A 4,500-nucleotide genomic window follows, 5' to 3' on the forward strand; every position below is an offset into this window, starting at 1 on the left:
TTAATTTTTATGAGGTTGTTATGCACAACTCTATGTTTAATTTTAGATTTAAATAATTTAGGTGGTCAGGGGACAGACGCTGTTTGTATAAAACTATGAAAACTATGGGTGGGTAACTGCACTAGAAGCTCAGAGACGCGTATAGGACGGCGACTCTGAGTCCTGATCTCAACTCTGGGTTGTCAGGGATTTGAATTACTAATAAAATTTGCCAGGTTCCTAGAAATGAGAGCAGCTCCGTCCAAAGTGGGATGAATGCCATCTCTCCTAATAAGACTAATAAGTTTTCCCCAGAAAGTTTGCCAATTATTAACGAAACCCACATTGTTTGCTGGACACCACCTGGACAGCCAGCGATTAAATGATGACATGCGGCTAAATGTGTCATCAGTGGTCAGATTTGGGAGGGGTCCAGAGAAAACTACGGAGTCCGACATCATTTTTGCGTATTCACACACCGAGGCAATATTAATTTTAGTGACCTCCGATTGGCGTAACCGGGTGTCATTGCTGCCGATGTGAATAACGATCTTACTAAATCCACATTTAGCTTTAGTCAGCAGTTTTAAATTTGACTCAATGTCGCCCGCTCTGGCCCCAGGGATACATTTGACTATGGCCGCTGGTGTTGCTAACTTCACGTTCCTCCGAATAGAGCTGCCAATAACCAGAGTTTTATCCTCAGCGGGTGTGTCACTGAGCGGGGAAAAGCGGTGGGAACGTGAACAGGCTGGTGGTAAGTCGTGGGCTTCGGCTTGGAGTTGCGCTTCTCACCAACAGTTACCCAGCCTCCCGGCTGAATGGGTGTTACCAGAGGACCGCTAGCGGAGACTATGCTTTGTGGCTCCGTACTGGCTACAGGGGACTAGCTAACTACTGCAGCTACTGAATGATTTTCCATGGTGCGGAGCCGTGCTTCTAATCCATTAAGCCTCGCCTCCAACACAGCAAATAAGCTACACTTGTTACAATTAACACTGTCGCTAAAGGAGGCAGAGGCATAGCTAAACATTTGGCACACCGAGCAAGAAAGAGCAGAAGGAGAAGCTATCTCTAACTGTTAAGCTAATGTAGCTACCAAGGCTAGTAACATGCAAACAACAGCTAAGAGATTAGCAGGGAAGTCATAAAAAGAAGGAGAGCTATAAGTGCTTAAACAGAACAAGTTGAACAGAACAAGACTTGAAGTAGATGTTAAAACACCTGAAGTGAGAAAGCAGAAAGCAGGCTAGTAGAATTCACTGGAGTACAGAGACACTGTCACAGAAACACCGGAAATGACAAAACTCACTTACCGCAATACGTCAGCATGTCAGTACCATCAGTCTGAAGTGAGTAGCAAACGCCTAGCTGGGAGAGCCGGTTCCTGTTTGCGCAGGCCTTTTATTAACATAGTAACATGAGAATGGGAGGTTGAAGGACAATGGAAGCCAGTGACTAGTTTGATGAAGAAGTTGATTCCTGCCAAGTAGGTCTGGATGGTGGGGGACCGTATTTTTTGGATGGAATGAGCATGGGTGATGAAATTGCAGATGGACATGATGTCCAGAGAGGGAAAAGGCAGCTGGTAGGTGGAGTGATATGCCTTGAAGCAATTCCAGCCAGTTAGATAGGCAGAGAGTGTGCTTGGGGAGAGACTGTTAAGGATGGCTTCTTATGAAGCATGAGAGAGGTTTGACAGCTGTGGTGCTAGTTGAATATTGTGGCTGAAAACGGTGGGATAGGTGTTGGTTGAAGATCCGATTCTGGGGCCAAGTGTCTGAATTTCTGGAACGAGAAGCGAGACAGTGAGTCAGCAATATTGTTATGAGGACCGGGAACGTGGGCTGCCCGGAGGATGAACTGGTGTTGAGCTGAGAATAAGGTGAGTCTGCCCAAGAACTGCATGATGGCTAAAGAATGAGATCAACCTTTGTTCAGGATCTCTACAACTGCGGTGTTATCGGAGTGGATAAGTATGGACTTCCTAGACAATTCGTGCCCCCAAAGAATGGCTGCTATTATGATGGGATACAGCTCGTGAAGCACAGAGGAAGGAGAGCAGGACTCTGAGTTGAGGGATTCGAACTCTGGGGGCCAAGCAGATGCAGACCATCTCCCTCCATAGTAGCCGCCAAAACCTGTGAAGGGAGCCGCGTCTGTGAAAAGTTGAATGTCCTCAGGCTAGGTGATGAAGTCGTCGTAGAAGAAGGAAATGCCGTTCCAAGAAGATAGGAAATGTAGCCACATACGCATTTCCATTTTGCAGGCATCGTCTAGAATGACCCTATCGTGGAGAGAGGGAATGGCAGCAGCAGATTATGCGGATGGCATAATTGAGATGGCCAAGGAGGACTAACAGCTGGCATTTGGTGCATCTGTCTGCTAGGAGGTAATTTGACAGAAGCAGAGAGATGCGCTTTATTTTCTCCAAGGGCAGAGATGCTTGGAAGGAAATTGAGTCCAGGGTGATGCCTAAGAACTCAATGGAAGTGCCAGGTCCTGATGTTTTCTCCTCGGAAAGAGGGATGCCAAGTTCAGAGAAAGCATTAGTGAGCGTATTGAGCCCATGGCAAGGAGGTGAGGATGGTGGAGTGACGACGAGAAAATCGTAGAGAAGATGGAGAATGTAAGGGAGCCTGTGGTTGTTAGTAAGGATCCAGCATAGGGCTTCTGAAAGAGAATCAAAGATCTTAGGACTGCTGTTGCAGCCAAAGGTAAGGCGCACAGAAAAATAATATGCAAACACCGAAAAAACACCAGAAGTCAGGATGCATGGGCAAAACTTTGAATGCACTGGTGATGTCTGCTTTAGAAAGCCAAGCTCCACATCCTGCTAGCCGAATGAGGGTGATGGCATGGTCGATGGTTGCGTATTGCATGGAGAAATCCAGACTGGGAATGACACTGTTGATGCTTGAAATGTGTGAGAGAAGATAGGTCCATAATTAGCCTCTTTTTTTTCCAGAGTATTTGCGAGTGGCAACACCTATTGGGCTGATGCGGAACAGTGGAAAAGGAGGAATATCGAACGGGCCTATCATGAATCCTTCTTTGACCTTTTCAGCCAACAGTGTGAGGTTCTGCAAGAGCAGACTGGAGGTTGTGACAGATGTGGAAAATGTCATGGAGAACTGCCATACCGGGATGAAAACCATGTGTGAAGCCATCTTTAAGAAAATGAACAAGCTGTCTATCAGGATGGTTTTGTAGAGCAGTGGCAAGGACATTTACCTGAACGGGGCTGCTGAGGTGCTGTACAAGTTGGTCTGCAGCAGGTGCTACTGGCACCGCCGCAGAAGGAGCAGACATGCAGGAGGCAGCAGTTGGAAAGAGCGCAGCCCAGGTGGTTGAAATTGTTGCACACCATCCTGCCACCCTGGTAGAGGATTGGCCTTCTCCGTCTGTCGACCCCCTTTGGCATGGGGACATTGACCGAAGGATGTATGTTAGCGGGTCTAGGAATGATGGGAGGTGGGGGTGCGGCAGGGTGAGAAGGGGCTCCACATAGCTCGCAGGAGAGGGATGTGCGGGCTGCTAATATGCGGCAGTAGAGTTCAGAGTCAAGGGTGCCCCAGTATGTTCCCTGGTTAAATTGCTGTATCCAGCCAGCTGCTTGGTTAGCGAAGTGCACATGGTAACTGTAAAACCCTGTCCCTCCAAAACGTAGGGCCATGTTGAGCATGATAGATAGATAATCATCCAGCTCTGCTCTCCGTGTGTGAAATGAAGAACAGATGACAGCTCGGTAGAGAGAAAAAGAGAAGGCAAATTCTGTGGGGGTTAGGTCTTTAGACTGTGAGGGTAGTGAGTGGCGGAGTTGCATGGAGCTGAAGTTTGTCTGCACTTCCCTGAGCTGATTAGTGTCAATGACTGATGGCTTAAGAAGCTGGGCTAAATCTACGTAATTACCAGTGAGAATCTGTTGGCGTAGTGCAGGAGAGATGGGAGAAGGGCGATAAACAGATGAAGCTGGCTGGTGCTGCTGTGGCGAGGGTGAAATTGCCAGTACAATGAGAAAATACATTTGGGTGTTGGGAAAGGGATGGGGTGGGGATAGGGAGGGAAGGGGGAAAGGATAGACCAGTTGGAAGTAAAGGAGGAGGCTGGAGATCACCGAATTGGTTAGCCTGTGGTGGGACCCCTTGAGTTGCTGACTGAGGCTCTCCTGCTGCTGCGTTGGCTATTGCAGGAAAAAGAGGAGCAGAAGCCGTGTTGCTGGGAATGGCTGAAGGAAAGGGTAGAGGAAGGGATGATGGGATGAAAGGATGTATGTACACAGGGATTTTGTGAAGCCTGCGAAGACAGGGATGAAAAGAAAGCTGAAATCATCTGAGAGAATTCAGGAACAGAAGAAGCAGGCACAGGGGGACATACAACCTGGCCCCCACCAGAGGGGGCTGATGATGCAGGCTGTGGCTGAGGCAGCGACGTCACGCCTGACGACACCGGCAGTTGGTGGCACGGGTGAGGAAGCTGGAAGAGCGGGAAGTATGGAGTCTGTTGCTGTGTTGATAGAGG

The 4,500-nt window shown here is 48.4% G+C and overlaps 1 pseudogene; it reads right to left on the reverse strand.

The window, feature by feature from the left end:
* Nucleotides 1–206: 206 nt before the first annotated feature.
* On the reverse strand, nucleotides 207–3,655 carry LOC125905186 (uncharacterized; annotated as a pseudogene).
* Between the last annotated feature and the right edge of the window lie 845 nt (nucleotides 3,656–4,500).

Source organism: Epinephelus fuscoguttatus, linkage group LG17 (genome assembly GCF_011397635.1).
Source record: "Epinephelus fuscoguttatus linkage group LG17, E.fuscoguttatus.final_Chr_v1".
NCBI lineage: Eukaryota > Metazoa > Chordata > Actinopteri > Perciformes > Serranidae > Epinephelus > Epinephelus fuscoguttatus.